Source organism: Zootoca vivipara, chromosome 14 (assembly GCF_963506605.1).
Source record: "Zootoca vivipara chromosome 14, rZooViv1.1, whole genome shotgun sequence".
NCBI lineage: Eukaryota > Metazoa > Chordata > Lepidosauria > Squamata > Lacertidae > Zootoca > Zootoca vivipara.
In genome coordinates, this window is record NC_083289.1 from 38,196,103 (window position 1) to 38,213,690 (window position 17,588).

At 43.3% G+C, this 17,588-nt stretch overlaps 1 pseudogene; it reads left to right on the forward strand.

Moving 5' to 3' along the window:
• Positions 1–78: 78 nt before the first annotated feature.
• LOC118093287 (WW domain-binding protein 2-like) lies at positions 79–16,535 on the forward strand (annotated as a pseudogene).
• The last annotated feature ends 1,053 nt before the right edge of the window (positions 16,536–17,588 follow it).

The window sequence follows — 17,588 nt, forward strand, 5'->3', positions numbered from 1 at the left end:
TTATGTGACAAACGAAATGCCTCTTCTAAAATGATGCCTGCTGCAACATGTGTGTGCATCATTAAAAACAAAGGAAATATATGCTTTGGTCTTTGACAACTATTGGTTTTCTCATATGCAAATGTATGATTAATTATTAGGTTAATTAAGTAAGGCTGTAATCCTAACTGCACTTCATGGGGAATATATCCCACTGAATTCAGTGAGACTTACATCTGAGTAAACATGGTTGGGACTATGTTGTAAGTAATCAAGTAAAATCCAAGATTAATCAGCTAAGATTTCTTTGGCCAGAGCCTTATTTAATTTTCACCCAGAAGAAATATAGGAAGTGCAGAGGCATATGCTGTACATTAAAAACACAGTGAGGTGTGTGTTTTGCCCTCTATATGTTGGCATACAACCAATTTTACTTCTCATATTTTATGTAGGATATCATACAGGCAGATTAAGATACACATCAATTTTCTTTCATTTGTTAGGTGTTCATAAGCTATTTGGCAATTAAAATGCCTGAATTTGAATCCGAGTGTGCCCTTGCATATGCAGAAGACATCTTCCATTTATAAAAGGGGCTATTTTACTCTTTGTTCTAGAATGTTTCTAGAGAAAAATGAAACTAAATCCAAAGAAGTTGGATAAGAAGAGCTCTTACTAGCTGTTTCCCTTCCCCTCATAATTCTTTGAATCCAGCCCATATGCTGACTTAATGTTAACACATTCAAAATTAACAAAAATCAATGTTTCCAGATCCAAATTCAGAACTATCATTGTTTTTTTATATTAGGTCCAAAATTTTAATTACAAGAACACAATGAATGTGAAATGTACCAACGTGTGTGTTTGCCTCCTTCTAAAATATCTAAATTTTCCACTTTTAAAAGATTTTAATGGAACACGTAACAGCATGAATGACAGTCACACAGAGGAGTTACCCATCCCCTGCTGCCTGAGCCATCTAACTGGAAATGCCAGGGGTTGAACCTGGGACCTTCTGCATGCAAAGCATGTGCTTTGCCACTCATTTGCAGCTGATCATTTGTTTGGCAGGAAGAATGAGGGATATTACAGTTTAGCTAGCCATCTACTATTCTTGAACGTCTCTGGATTCAGGCCCTAGAATCAAAAAACTGTATAGTTGGAAGATACCTCAAGGGTCATCTAGACCAACTGCACTGAAGTAATCGCAACATGCGGTCACCCATCCAATTTGAAACCATACTGGACCCTGCTTAGCTGTGCAAAGCAGCTGGCAGTTTTATTGCTGCACCACTTGTATTCACAGTACATTTTCTAAGGCAACAGTGGAACAGCAGCATTTGGTAGAAATTAACTATCTGGATATTAAAATATATCATCAAAAAAGTTACAGTTCAAATGAAACTTCTTTCAGAAAGCTCTGTCCTCTTTTAACCATAAATAAATATTGGAAAAACTACAATCATTCTACAAGTGTTGTGGATTTCAATGAAACTCAAATGAGAAAATAATCTTTATTGTATGGTAGCCTTTTTCAGAGCAAGGTTACTTTTTCATACAAATCACAGCATAATACTTAGACTTCCTTAGAAAACTATCAGAATTTTAATGTTCATTACCCATAACATTTGATCCTGCATTTATGACCTTGTTTTGTTAAAAAAACAAACAAACTTGTGAATCCCTTAGAATTGACAGATGCAAGGATCACTGATAACAAGTACGGTCAAGTGAACTCATACCTGCATAGGTTGGTTTATTCAATGTGCAGTATTTTGAGCCAATTTCACATTGAGATTGCATATTTGCAATTTATTTTCTCTTAAAGCCACAACTGTGAAGATGCCAATTTAGACAGTGTGGTTTAGAGTTACCTTGGGCTTTCACATGATAGAAAATATTAGTAATGTCAGGGTAGCTTCACACCAAAAAATCAAAATTACAATTAAACTGGGACCTATGTTTGGGAGAATATTCTTATGCCACTTTGCCTGCCTCAGGTTACTCGAGGGTCATATTCAGCAACTGGATACAGTTGAAGCACTAGCCTTGTATTTCAACACTAGTGTGGTAAGCTATATACAAGAAGGAATTCCATGCTGACGAGTGAATGAGCAGGTCTATGCTGAAAGGATAGAGCACTCCTTCCTCTGCAACCAGCATAGGAATGAGAATAGGAAAAGGTGTAGAGAGAGATCACGTATCTTCGACTTTACCATTCCGCTTCACCATCTTTGGATGGAAGCTAATCTTTTGAGGTGCTGAGTATCTCCCAGTGAGATGTCAAGTTTCATTTTCTCCCAAAAAGTCAGTTTAAGATGCTGAGAATTCTGATGGAACCTATTCTGGGTGTAGTGGGATCACCTATGACGTTCAAGCTCCACACTGCTGTAAGGAAGTATGTTTCCTGTGATGTGCCGCATACAATGTCATAGACCAAAGGAAATAGTAAAAAGATGGAGCCTGTTGTTTGTACCTTATATTCAAAATGTTGCAGAGCCGAATAGGTATAAATATAAAGTTTTTGGCAGGGCCAGAATTCAAAGAGAAGGTGAGTACATGCAAGAAGCAGGTTGGAAAGCCTGCTGTCAAATAGGCAAGCCACCATTCAGTTTAACAGGCAGGTTGTCTTTTCAACAATGAGAGCTGATGAAAAGGAAACTCTCTCTGCATGTGTAGTTCCCATTTGTGTGCATCTCTTTGGATCCTGGCACTAGGACAAAGGGGCAAAGGCCATAACGACCTAGCGAGCAACTGGTTACTTGTGGTATTGATGCAACAGCTTATATTATCAGGTTCATATGCTATAGCTGTGCTTCACAAACTTTTTGAAGTGGGGAGCTTACCTGTAAACTTTTAGAGCTTTTGTGGGCACCCACTTATAAACTAATTCCACCTTTCGTGCCCTACTTTCTCTCTCATTTTTCCAATCTTAAATTCAGTTCTCCGCGTTTTCCACATTGGTTGCGAATTTTCCCCACACCCTGCAAAAAAATTCACTAACATTTTAATGTGATTTCCCCCCAAAATGAACATGTTTGTATGCAACTTTGCCTAATAAACATTTTTTTTGTAATTCAGTGTTTCCCTAATAATGCATTTTTTAATGTTCTTTTCATGAACACACCCATTTTTATGCAAACTTTACCCTCGTGTATGCATTTTTGTACACATGGCAGGAGAACTGTATTGCAAAATTCAGAGAAGTGCAAATTTCTTAGGATGGCTTAGTTTCGGTTCATGTATTGTTTCAGAAAGTGTGAATTAAGTATATTTGGCCTTAAATGCGAAGCAAATAAAATTTCTCCCCTTTCCCTATTTTTGACTCACAGTTTGAGAAGCACCTTGCTACAGCTAGTAAGCAACAGCTTATATCATCAGATTCATCTACTGTACTACCTTCCTTGGTTTAGAACGTGCCACAGTTAAGCCAGTTCATTTCTATGGTGCCTCAGATCTTTTTCTCATCATATTGCTACAGTCTGACTGGGCTACTCTTGGCCAATTGGCAGACTGCATATAAATATAGCTGAAAATTGACAATATTGTGCGATGCTGCACTGCACAAATATTTCACGCTTAGTGTGCTATCCAAGCCACTGGAGCATGTCAACGAGGAACACCCCCCCCCAACCAAATCCTTTCAGGTGTATGATATCCAGTGCAGAACTTTCTTCTACAAAATCATTAAGGGATCATGAAATGTTTGTAATAAAGTATTTATTTTTTAGAGTAGGAATGCGTGATATTTTCTGTGCATTTCAGAATAGAGCTTTATTATAAAACATTTCTAAATAATGGTTTGCTTTTGATCATATGTTCTGAGATGTGCCGCCTATTGTACTATATTTACCACTTGTATGTGAACCTGGTATTTGTGAAAAGGGGTTATATATATATATATATTGTATATATATAAAGTTGCTTGGGTATCTTTTGTGCACTTGACAATTTTTTGTAACACAATATCTTCGAAATATCTTTATCTTTAACAGGTGACTTGGTCCTGTGACTGTCACTGCTAGCGTAGTTTATTTCAGTGCAGATTTGCAATGTTTATAGAAGTGCTAGAGGTGTCCTATTTGCTTCAGTTGCAGAAACATTTCGTTCACATGTTTGTTCATCCTGGTTTCTTTATTTTTGAGAGTGGCCCACTTATGGGAACTTGAGGATCTCCCTGCTTTGGCAGCTTTTGCCATCTGGAATGTATATTTTGGAGCCCCAATTGCTGTGGAAGCTGCTGTGGCAGAAATTCCATTTTCTCCTGTTGTGTGTAAGACATTCTCATGAGTCAGTGCTGTGAAACTGAAAAGTGGGAAAAGAATACATGTGGATCAGCCCAAGCCCCACTGACAGCAAATAATGCCAGAGAATTCTGACAAAAACAGACATGGAATCAGAAATTGCCCCTGTTCTCTTACTCATCCCATGTCTGGAACGGAAATCTTTCCAGTGCATAAGATTGGTATTCCTTGTTGCTGTTTCAGTCCGCAAAGGACATGTACTTGATTATGCCCCAGTCCCCATCTGCATTTCCTTTACATAGAAATGATCAGGGTAGAATGACATACAGGCAACTCCCAATTTATGTGGGGGTTATGTTCCCCAGGCACTGTGTGTTTAAGTGAAATGGCGTATATTTGAAACACCATTGACAAAGCCTGCACACACCCGGTTCTTCCTCTTTTTTGTGACTTTTGGGGTCACTTCTGGGTTCAGCGCAATCGCACACATATCATGTTGCTGCCTGTTGTGACAATATATAACTTACATAGTTTACTTAATTATGTAAATTAAGTAAGTTATGTAATTTTGACCCAGCAGGTGTTGTTCTGGGCAGAAGAACAGCAGTGCAATGGAATAAATGGGTGGGTGGATGAATAGAATAGAAAATGATGCCTTCTTCCATCCCTACTGTTCTTGATTTAACTGTACATAGGCTGTCAGTGTAATCCCAAGTTAACTACTATTCCGCATCTTTCTGGATGAGCAAATGCTTTAATGAGGGGAGGCTAATGCATGGCAGTATTAAATGTCACATTTGGAAATTCAAAATGGAACTGCATTGTCATGTTGATGAGAAATCATCGTTGCCAGTTCCATCTCTACCCACCCCATGTTCCTTTCAAACAAGTACGCTGAACTAAGAAATCACAAAGATCATGTAAACTACAATTTCAGCCTGTTTATTCCAGTTGAGGGGAAATCAATTTTTTCAGCTCAGAGAGACTTAACAAGCTTACTCAATGCGGCAACACATTTTGCAGTGTATTGAATGGCATAAAGTTGCGACAAATCTCAGCAAATATCTTATTTAACTGCATCTTGATGTTCGAAAGGCATTCTGCCCGGGTGTTGCCTGCAACACAGTGCAGAATGTGTAAACTTTGGCTAAACTAATGTGTAAACTTTGGCTAAACATCTGGCAAATACCATGATAATCACAAGGAGGGATTCATCAATGAAAGTGCAGTGACCTGTAATGGTGACATGTCAGCTTTTCTAATGAAACCAGGAAACCAGCATTTTTACATTTTTAGTTTTGCACATGATGCAATTTAAAAAGACCCAGAGCCTTAAATAAGTGACAATGGGAAGAACCAAAGTATTGCTACTTCTACTGCCAAGGAGCACACCCTTTAATTATATGGGGTGGGGGGTAGGGTGGGAATTGCAAGTCCTCCATCATGCCCCCACCTCAAGTTTTCTCCATGGACATTTTTTGTTTTAAATTGAAGATGTATATATTTTTGAAGTTGCTTTTGTTTTGGTGTCTAGCAATACAGATTCCTTTAGTTGGTTGTGAAACTGAGCTAATAAGTGCAGATCCCCACGTAAGCAGTGGCACGTCTCTTTCTTGATCTCATTGTATTGTTTGCAGTAGAAATCGTGCTTGGCATGATACCGTAGGTGTCCCTCTTCTTTTCATAGAAACAATTACGTCTTAGCATCTCACTTTATGGGAAAAAAGAGAAAATAGATACCAATTTGTACATGCCTCTTCATTTTAAATACTAGATTAAAGGGAAAAATAAACATATTATGGCAAGCAGAGCATCCTTTGGTGTGTTGCCTTTGTAAAAGAAACCAAGATGCCTTTGTATTTGCTGTTTGCACCCCTAAAATCAATTCCATATGTTGATTTTTTTGCCATGTTTTGCACATTGTACTGTATATACGTATTGCATACTGTATTTTTATATGTGTAGTACCTTTAAGCATAAATTTTGTACATAGTGGCAATATTGTAGCTAAGGAGAAGATGTTTATCTCGGCAATTTTGCAATTTGTGTGTCAAAATAAACAAGTTAATATATGTGGTTGTCATCTGTGGAACTTGCTTGGCAATACTCATCCCTTAAAACATGGTGCCCCAATCCTATGCAGGTTCAGGCAGATGTCGAGCCCCACCGACAAGGCAGACATGTTGGAGGCTCAAGCCCTGGGTGTTGGAAGGTGGTGGGATCCAAGTCCTACAAAAGAGCAAGCAAAGAGGAGCAAGAGGATTGAGAAACTGCCCTATGAGGAAAGATGACCAGATGGCCGTGAGGCTTTTCAGTTTAGAGAAAACGCGGGTAAAAGGAGACATAATAAAGGTGTATAAAAGAATACATGGTGTGGACTTAAGTGGATAACCTTTCCCCCCTCAAATGTAACATTTGAAGCTGGATGTTGGAAGAGACAAAATACTTATTAATGCATAGTTAAACAATGGAATTTGCTCCCACAGGAGGCAGTAATGGCCAACTTGGATATCTTTAAAAGAGGATCAGACAAATTCATGGAGGATGAGGCTATCAATGACTACTAGCTGGGAAAGAAATGTTCGACTTTCACGGTCAGATGCCTCTGAATGCCAGTGTTGCTGGGGCTCACAAACAGGGAGAGCTCTTGTGCTCAGGTCCTGCTTGTGGACTCATCTGGTTGGCCTCTGTGAGAACAGGATGCTAGACTACATGGGCCACTGGCAGCAGACTTACATTATTATGAAAAGGAGAGAATGGGAATAGATGCAACTAGCATCACATGACTGGGAAAAGGGAGTCTGGAAAACTACTCCCCAGATATTCAACTCCTGGCAGGATTTAACTTTCAGTCCAAGGCTCTCATGGGTTGCTTGTTTAAAGTCATCCGATTCTAGTGGAATTTAGGGAGACCGAAGAAAATGGGAGTAAACCTGGCCTCATGGGAGCAGCTCTCTAAAAATAAATAATTCCCACTAATCCCAATTTCAAGTCAAAGCCTGTGCTGTTACCTCACCTGTTGACATCACAGAGATGCTTACATGGTCCAAGCATTTCTCTTTGTCTCCAGTGCTCCTGAGCTAAAGGGAGCGTGGGTGTCCTTGAGACAGAGGAGTTGCTTTTCGCGATGGAGGTGACTAGGTATCAGTTCTCCAGGTCAGCCAACAGTTCAGAGGAAAGGTAAATAGATAATCTTGGGGATGGAGTGAGGCAGGAAGGGGAAATGGAAAACCAAGGTGTCATTCAGTATTGATTGGTGGCAGCAAAAAGATGTGCCTTGCCCAAACTTCAAACATTGAAGGTAATTAAAATATGGGGTTTGGATGTAATGGGAAAGATGATACATTCTGTCAAAAGATGCTCCTTGTTGAAGGGAACGGACTGCTACGCCCATCATCCATGAACATTGGCCATGCTGGCTGAAGCCCGATGGGAGTTCTCTAGCAGCAACCCTAAAGGAGAGGGACCCAGTGTATTCACAGCTGTGAATCCCGTGAAGCATGTTTTATTTCGGAATCTGATACATTCACCAACCAACTGCTTTTGTTTCAGGGTCCTTGCTCACTACAGCGAGGTGTCGTTATTGCTGGAAGGGCGGTCGGATTTTCCAGAAGAGCTGAAAGGCACCAAAAAGGGAATGTTGTACCTCACCCAGTACAAAGTAAGAGGGCTTGAGGGGTGAGGCAGGCTGGCCATAATATAATAAGAGAGCTCATAGCACCTCCCTCGCCTTTGGTAGGTGAACCTCTGACATCGCCTTGAGCTTGAGAGTCCCAGACCACAGGGTGAGGCACCCACCTCACGCTGCTGGTTTTGGGTGTCATTGAAGCACAGAACGTTTCAATTATGGATGACTGAATGAATAGTTTATTGTTCTTTGGCCATGGAGGCCTATCGCATAAACACCCTCACACTAATGCACACATCACAAAGCACCTGTAAGCATCAAAATAAGTGCGCGCACAATATATTCCCCGCCCCTGCCTATTCTCCTTGCAGGAATGGAGAAGGGGCATTTTTTTTAGCTGTGCCACCTTTAGTTCCTTGCAACACTCCTCACTTCTGCTTGAATGGCTTCTCGATTGCTTCCCTAGATGATCTTCCAGCACAAAGATAAGGGATCTACCATCATTCGTTTCCCGCTGCAGCTTCTAGGAGATTGTGTCCTGGAGGAGGAGCCGGGCTCCAAGCCCCAGCATATCAAAGGAACCCTGAGTATGTCTCACCACCTGGAATCTTATCGGCTGCTGTGTGTGATAGTTCTCAAAATGAGAGAGAACTCCCTCTGATGGGTTGTTATAGGAATGGAGGAAGCTGCCATATACTGAATCAGACCATTGATCTATTTAGCTTATAATTCTTCAAGATAATTCATTGCAGGCCTTATTGTCTGTGACTCTTTGCAAAGGTAGAATCATAGCTTTTTACCACTTTGGGAGAAAAAAAATATGTTGGCGCAGATTACAACACAGGTGGTGCTGTGGTCTAAACCACTGAGCCTCTTGGGCTTGCTGATCAGAAGTTTGGCAGTTCAAATCTCCGCAATAGGGTGAGCTCCCTTTGCTGTGTTCCAGCTCCTGCCAACCTAGCAGTTCAAAAGCACGCCAGTGCAAGTAGATAAATAGGTACTGCTGTGGCAGGAAGGTAAATGGCATATCCGTTTTCTCTGCTTTCCGTCACGGTGTTTCATTGCACCAGAAGTGGTTTAGTCATGCTGGCCGCATGACCCAGAAAAACTGTCAGTGGACAAATGCCGGCTCCCTCGGCCTGAAAGCGAGATGAGCGCCACAACCCCATAGTCGCCTTTGACTGGACTTAACCATCCAGGGGTCCATTACCTTTTACCTTTACAACATGAGCCCAATGTCTTACTGTAGCCTTTTCTCCCTAGCATCCACCCAAGGGGTCCTTGTCTTCAAATTTACCTTCCAGTACGGAGCGTCTGATTGCCTAAACACAATAAAGGATCTGATTGATGCAGGTGAGGAATTAGATTGAAAGGCCCTTTGTTGGATATCAAAGGCACACTCCTTCCTCTCTGTCCCATTTAAAAGGCAGGAGCCACCAACTGGAGGGAGAATTTGGCCAAAGGGCAGGACAGTTTTATGTCAGGATGTGCCTTTAATTGGGAACTGGATCCATTGCAACAGAAGGGCGGAATCTTTAGCAGCCTGAGCTTTCATTGGTTACTCTCCAGGTGCTACATTCTAGTGGTGGGTGGGGCAAGAGGGGGAAAGTGGGTGGAGCAATAGATGTGACTCTTTGCTTTGTAAAATAGTCCACAATCCGGCCACACAAATGTGAGAAATTATTATTCGTTATATCTACTTTGATTTTTTAAAAATTGATTTTATCCTTGATTTTTTAATCATGGTTCTTTGTGTGTTTGTTTCTTTGTATTTTAGTCATGATTTATATAGAATTGGACTTCTTGTACACTGCTTGAGGAATTGTTTAGCGAGGAGTTTATAAATTTTCGAAATGAAACGACGATGCATTAAAAATGCATACAAGTGTTGCGTGTGTGCTTGTGAATCTAAATATGTCTATTCCTATATCAGACATGCTTTTCTCTCTCCCGCCTTTTTGTTAATCGAACAGACATACTGAGAGAAGGGACGAACCTCCAAGAATACCCCACTGCTTCCATCTATACCTATGCCTACCCCTCTGCGCCCCGGGCAGCTCGTAAGTGCACCAATGGTCTCCTTTGGATAGTGGGTGCAAGTTGGCCTACTAAGGAAGCCCAGACACCCGGCCTCTTAATGCGCAGCTGAAAAGCAGATGGGCTCTCAACTGACTCTGTTATCAAATCCAGTATTGTGCTAATGCTGCTGCTGCTGCTGTTCAACTAGGGCTGGCAATGGTAATTTGTTCAGGGCGCTGAGAGTTGCCAGGAGACCCCTGTTCAACCTCACAAAGCTGTAGCTCTTTCTTCCTTTAGTTCATAGACTTTATGTATGCTTTGTGTTCCTGATCCCAGCCTGTCCTTCTCTCCACAGGTTCTCTCAGCATGCTCCCACTGTGGCCTCCCCCTTACCCTGGCCCACCAGACCTCCCCCCTCCCTATTCCGAAGTGGAAGGAACGTCTCCAAGAGGGAGCAGGGGCTCAGGTAAAATCAGCTGGCCCAGCGCTAGCTCCTGGCATCCATGGGCAGTTGCTGGGCAGGTCCCACCAGTCGGGGCTGAATTAAGACCTTCGGCAATGGTGCCCCCATATGTATTTAATTCAAAGTAGAAACCATAATATGCTTTGGCTTAAATGTTTAATCCAGGCACCCCCAAACTGCGGCCCTCCAGATGTTTTGGCCTACAATTCCCATGATCCCTAGCTAACAGGACCAGTGGTCAGGGAAGATGGGAATTGTAGTCCAAAACATCTGGAGGGCCGAAGTTTGGGGGTGCCTGGTTTAATCCATCCCTGCCAGCAGTACGAGCGGTTATGCCAGGCCTTCCTTGTCAGGCTGCTGAATCTACAAGCCTTGTTTTAATTCCCTGCAAATGCTCCAATGTTGGCTGCTCCAGGGCATTGTGGGGAATTAAAATGGCAGCTCCCAGACATCCTTGAAGTAGAGTGGCTGCCACACCACCAGTTCCAGGTAAGCCTAAGGAGCTCCACCAGGGGGCACTCTCAGTCAAGAGCTGTCCTTGTAAAGCAGCATATCAGGTCTGGGCTGGGGAACCTGTGGTCCTCTAGAGGCCACTGGACTCCAACTACTACCATCCCTGATTTCTGGCCATGCTAACTAGGGCTGGTGGAGTCCCAACATCACCCAGAAGGCCACCGGTTCCTCATCCCTGTCAACTGTGCTCATGTTCTTCAACCTAGCCACATCTTTGGTTCTGGAAATGCTCTTTGCCAGAGGAGTTGAACATGGAATAGTTTATTAGAACTATGTACAACAGGTCTTCTCTCCTTCAGTGACTTTCTCCCTCAGCTTCCAGCCCTGCTGCCTAACCTCCTAAACTAGATATGTTGTTGTTTAGTCATTTAGTCGTGTCCGACTCTTCGTGACCCCATGGACCAGAGCACGCCAGGCACTCCTGTCTTGCACTGCCTCCCGCAGTTTGGTCAGACTCATGTTTGTAGCTTCGAGAACACTGTCCAACCATCTTGTCCTCTGTCGTCCCCTTCTCCTTGTGCCCTCCATCTTTCCCAACATCAGGGTCTTTTCCAGGGAGTCTTCTCTTCTCATGAGGTGGCCAAAGTTTTGGAGCCTCAGCTTCACGATCTGTCCTTCCAGATATAGGAACCTAGTGCAAACTAGATATAGGAGGTGCCATTAAAGGTTTACTCACATTTATCCTTACATCTGAAAATCATAGTTCTTCACTATGCAGTGTAGCAGCAGAGTGACCAAAGAGGCTGAAGACTCCTCTCTGGCATAGTTTGGCCAACCATGATGTGCAAACCAAGGCTGTGTACCATACATTTAAAGCACCCCCCAAAAGAATCATGGGAATTTTAGTTTAGCCCCAATGAGCTGCAATTCTCAGCATCTTTTTTAAAAAACTACATTCCCCAGGATTCTTTGTTGCAGGGAGGGAAATGAGTTTTAAATGAACACAGGTCAAGGTCAGGACTGGTTTGGCAGCTTTGAGCCATTCTGGGCCTAGAGGGCAGAGCAGGATATAAATTCAATGAAGGAATGAACTATTTTAAAAAAAATAAAAGTGGTGGAGGGGAGCATTGGATAATGTGGATATTCTCTCTTCCTCCCTCCCTACAGAGATCCAAGGAGGCTGCTGTCATTGCAGAGGACATAGGATCCAGGATCATGTTAACAGGCAGGACTGAGGAACAAGTGCATAAATGTACTTTTCTTTAAAATTGTATCCGGCTTTTAACTTTTATCTTTTCATTTCCTCTTCCAATATTTCATGGTGGGCCAGCAACTCAGTTGGGCAAGCAACCAAGGGTTTCCAAACATAAGAACTTAAAAAACACAGAAGAATAGACATGCAAGATGAGGCCAGTGGCCCACCTAGTCCAGCATCCTGGTCTCCCTCCCAGATGCCCCCATGAGAAGCCCACGAGTAGGACCTGAGCGCAACAGGATTTCCTCCTCGGTGATCCCCAGATGCTCTGCCTCTGACAGTGGAGGGAGGATTGTGGAGGCTGAAGCAAGCCTGGCAGTCACGACTCGGGCTTCATCCACAAAATCTTTGGATTTGTTTTATGGAATGTCTGTGCTGCAGTGGTTTGAAGCCTGTAAATATACAGAAAGAAGAATGCGAGGGCTGGCATGAAGAAAAACACCCCACAGCTTTAATTTGGAGAGTGACTCCATAGTTTGCACAAGTGCCCCACACTCTCCTCTGACCTGTGACTTGAGCAGACCAAGCACCTCAGCTCTCTGTCCCTTTTTATACTTTGCATGCTGATAAGTGCAGGTGACCCTCACCTGTTCCAAGCCAAATCCAGCTGAGGAATCACACACCTTCTCCCAGAGCTAGCAAGCCCCACCTGGCCAGCTAGGGAGGTGGGCTGCAGGCCCTTGCCTGCCTCAGCCTCCCTACGCCTCAGAGCCTGCTGTGTTTGTGGGGACAGGGGCCCCTCTGGCTCTGGTCATGGGTCCTGCTGCTCTGATTCCTGACCCCCAGCCCCTCGTCACCCTCCATCACCCTGTGAGTCACCGTCCTACACCAACCTCTCTTTCCCCATCCCCAGCTTGCCACAGTGTGTCCAAGCTGGGATCATCTTCCTCATCTTCCTCCTCCCCATTGTCCTGCCAGTTCATGACACTTAGGAAGGTTTGCCTTTAAATGTGAACTGAATTCGATTTCTCTCTCCCACCCCCAACGTGGTCACACGTCCATTTGTGCAGACGCAGTAGCAAACAAAATGTTTCTTGTGTTTCACCCAGGGCCAGTGCAGCCATTAAAGTAGGTGAGGCTACAACCTCAAGTGTGGAAGCCCCTGAGGTGGTGTTCCTGGGGGCGCCCTGCCTGCCTCCACCACTGATTTCATGAGATGTTGCCAAAACCACGTGGCGCCGTGGCATCTCGAGGAGCTTGTGAGATCTCGCCCCTCTCGCCTGAAGTGGCGAAATGGGGTGCAGCGCCCCCGCTTCCACTGATAGGATAACAAGGCGCCACCTTCCTCTACCTTGTGCCTATGTTTGTTTGTGGAGTTGGCATTTCCATCCCCGGCCCAACGCTGGCCAGAAAGTTCAGGTAGTCACAAGGACGCCTGTTCTCGCCAAAAGTTGGCGTCTTCTCTTGCCAAGGTAAATTTTGCATTGGACAATCATTATCTAATCTGATTGGAGTGCAACACATTCTGTTCATACAAACAGTTTCTTAGAAGAAACTAACTGCAAGTTGCGTGATGGACGACAGTACCCCAAAATGTCTAAAACGCTATGCATTTCTCACTTCCCCAATCAGTGTCAGGTTCTAGGGGTGGAAGTACAGTGGTACCTCGGTTTAAATACACAATTGGTTCTGGAAGTCTGTACTTAACCTGAAGCGTACTTAACCTGAAGCGAACTTTCCCATTGAAAGTAATGGAAAGTGAACTAATCTGTTCCAGGCAGATTAATCCACTTAATCCACTTAAACTGAAAGTACTCAAACTGAAGCGTACTTAAACCGAGGTATGACTGTACCTGGGTTTGCCTTGGCTTTTGAGGAGAGATTTCTGGAGGCTTGTGGTGTTTTGTAAATAAAACAAATAATAGAAAATGTACAAGTGGAGAAGAACTGAAGGCAAGCAACATAAGCAGGTGGTAGACCCCTTGCTTCGCATCAGATCCTCCCTGGGAGAGGCACACAACACCCAGCTGAGACTAGCTGAAAAGTTCTTCTCAGTAGTTGATCCCAGACTTTGGAATTCCCTTCCTAGAGAGGCTAGACCAGCTCCCTCCTCTTTGTCCTTCCACCGACAAATGAAGACTATTGTATTCCTGCAGGCTTTTGGGAACTGGAAAGGGCTTTAAATAGTGCTGCACTGTTTTTAATATCGATATTTTAACAGGTTTTTTTTCTATTGCTTTAATTTTATTACAGTTTAATTACTCTTTAACTATTATCTTTTATTTGTTTTTAGCTTACTGTGTTTTATTCATGCTTGTTTTAATTTTTGTGAGTTTCCTGGAGACCCAGTTCTGAGAGAATGTTGTGATATAAATAAATATAATAAAAATAAAAGTAGTCCATTAAGGCAAAGGAGGTGCTGCCCCACCAAAATCCAGCCAGCCCCCACTTCCCTGCCTTCTTACTTACAACTAATCAGGGGAGGCTCTGGCTCCACCCATTGGTCTCCCTACCTTTTGCCCTACCAATCCCAATGGACACTACATCCGAGGATGCTTCCATCCTTTAGCTCACAGCTCACTCTCTGTCTTGCTGTCGCATCACAGCTGTTTTGTCCATTACTTCACACATGCACTCCTACCTTCTCTAAGCTCCAGTGGCTTTTTTTCATTTAAAGCCTCCCAGACTTATTTATCCTTATTCTGAGGTTGCTTTTGAGGGCAAAACCCTGTGTGGTGTAGTGGTTAGTGTGTTGGACTCGGACTTGGGGAAACCAGAGTTAAAATCCCCGGTCTGCCATGAAGCTCACTGGGTGATCTTGGGCCAGTCACTGTCTCTCAGCCTAACCTACTTTGCAGGGTTCTTGTGAGGATAAATTTAGGAAGAGAACCATTCCTGCCGCCTTGAGCCCCTTGGAGGAAATGTTGGGGTATCAATGCAATCCTTTGCTTGGCATCCATCTGTCTCAGGAGACAATGGAGGAGAAGTCAAACTGCTGGCAGGTTGCAGCGCCTGCTGTGGTCGTAGAGACTGATGTAGGAGAGACATGTTTTGTTGCAGCTGGGGCAGACAAAGGCATCCAGTTGAGCTGCTGCAGATGAGCACCCATACCTACTTACGCGAATCAAGTTGAGCTTATAACTTGTAACTGCTGCCTGCTGCGTTGTTTTTGCTGAAGTTACCTCTCTGGGGCACAAGCCCAGGCGGTGTGTATGGAGGTCTTGGGCTGCTTAGATGGCAATAAAGAAATACATTTATTTTTTTCACAGCCGACACGCCTTGCGCTGTCTTTTACCTTACCAGCCGCACTCAGCTGGATTTTATATTTCATATAAATACTTTATATTTAATGTTATAGTTGTATTAGTTGTATTCTATGTTGTTGTGCGACAGTTGCCTGTTTGATCTTTTATATGTGCTATGGCTATATGGCTAATGCAATAAACTTTTTGATTTATATATTGCATTTCCTCCTCAAGGAGCCCAGGGCAGCAAACAGGCACAATGATTAAAAACAAACAGAGAGTAAAAACATTCTAAAAAGTTTAATACATTCTAAAAACAATAACAATTTAAAGAGAATCTATAAGCAGTTGCAGATTTTAAACATTCTAAAGGAATTACATTTAAAAGCATTCTTCCAGGAAGTGATTATTCTTCCAGGAAGTGATGGTTGACATTTCTCAAGAGTAAACAGAGAGAGTTTTGACCAATGATGGCTGCTGAAGCCTTCAGTGCCAAAAGGCTGCATTGGGTTGAAAACTGCTGGAAGTCTGTTTCCCAGAAATGCACATCATTAAAATGTGCTGTCGGGAAATTTTGGCTACCCAGTAAAACCACAGAACCCTGCTCCACCTTGCAACAGATCCAGTCAATTCCTGTGTTCTTTCATCTGGGAAAGGTAGCAAAACTGTTCTTTCTTAACACTCTCATTCCTGCCTTAATTCAGGTGTTATTTTGGGATGCAGATGAACTTGTGTGCCACTTTTGAGGGAGGTCTGGAGAGTAGAAATGAGAGAACGGGCCTTTTCCACAGAAGCTTCCCCTGCTACAATTATGGAGTGCATTCCCAGAATGCTTTGTGGGGGGGGAGCCATGACTGTTTACAGTGGTATGACACTGCTTTAAATCTAGGGTCCAAATGAGGCCAACATCATGCTCTGGTCTGACACTGGGTAAGAGAAAGAGGTAACAATGGTCAGATGTTGCAGGACCTCGAATAGCTCCAGGTGAGCAAGACTGAGGCCTCTTCACCCTCACCCGCTTGTACCGATAGAGAACTTCAGAGCCTGAAAGGGCTGAACCCTGTGGCCAGGTATTTCTGGGTGCTCCCATCCAACAGCCTCAGGTGCAGTGGGTCTCCTGATCCTCAGCAGGTAAATCCAGAGGTCCAGCTTCTTAGCTGCTACGTCTACAGCAGTGTTTTTCAAACTCGGGTCGCAAGCTGTTGGACTACAACTCCCATCATCCCTAGCCAGCAGGACAAATGGTCAGGGATGATGGGAGTTTAAAAGGCTGCTTTAAAGAGACAGAGCTGATAATGTTATGTATAGCGTTTCTAGCCTGTATTTTAGCTGTCAAAGCAGCTTAAAAAGGTCTATGACTGGATTGTAGCCTACCGGACGAAAAGTAGAACCAGATCCATTTTCTGCTCACTTTTTGTTCTGGCTCTGACCACCACAGCCACGCGGCCCCTATAAAGCTTCCTATGAAGGAATGCGGCCCTTGCAGTGAATACGATGCCTGGCCACTGCTACAAAGGATCCAGGCATTTGTCCCATTTGAAAAAAACACTTCCCAACATACATGTGTGTGGGTGTTCTTAGTATGAGCACCCACGGTTTTCTTTTTTGTCATTCCTAACGAAATTCCAGCTTCTGTTTTTTTCTTGGCTCGAAGGTCTCTGCTGAGTCAGGTCTTTTTTTAGAGCTTTGGCTGATTACTTGTGTCAATATTTACTTAGCGCCTGCCCGATTGTGTGCCTTTCCCATTTCTCCTTTTTGATCTATAATTTCCAAGAACAGAAGGCTAAAATAGAGCGCTCTGTGTCTGTGTGTGTGTGTGCGCGCGCATTGGGGAGAATCTAAATTATATAGAGGAGAAATATAGGCAGTATGTGTGTGAAGGGGTGAAAACCCAGCGCTCAGGATAAGGGTGTTCCCTGCATACCCATCTGCCTTTTTTTATTGGGGCTCCATTCTTTCCCAAATGTGTCCAAGCATTTTTCTCCAATCAGGCAATGTTTAAAGAGCTTTATCCAAGCAAATAGAGAACACTGGGGTTCTATGCTTCTTTGCCAGGCACCACTAATTATCAACAAATAGTTTCACCCCAGCCCTGCAAATGCTTCAACCAGGGGAGGGGTAACTCTTTTTTTTTCAGCCCAAGGGCCACATTCACTCAGAGGAAACCTTCTGGGAGCCACACTGACCCCTACAGCAGACAGAAAAGACTGTTAGCAAAGTCTCTTCAATAGCATAGACGGAGAGAGAAAAAATAAAGAAATCTTGACAACTCTTTACTGAGCAAACTGAATCAAAACAGTGTATAATTTGATGAGAAAGGAACAGAGAGTGTTTTGTTTTTCTTAGCTCAGGCTTTACACAT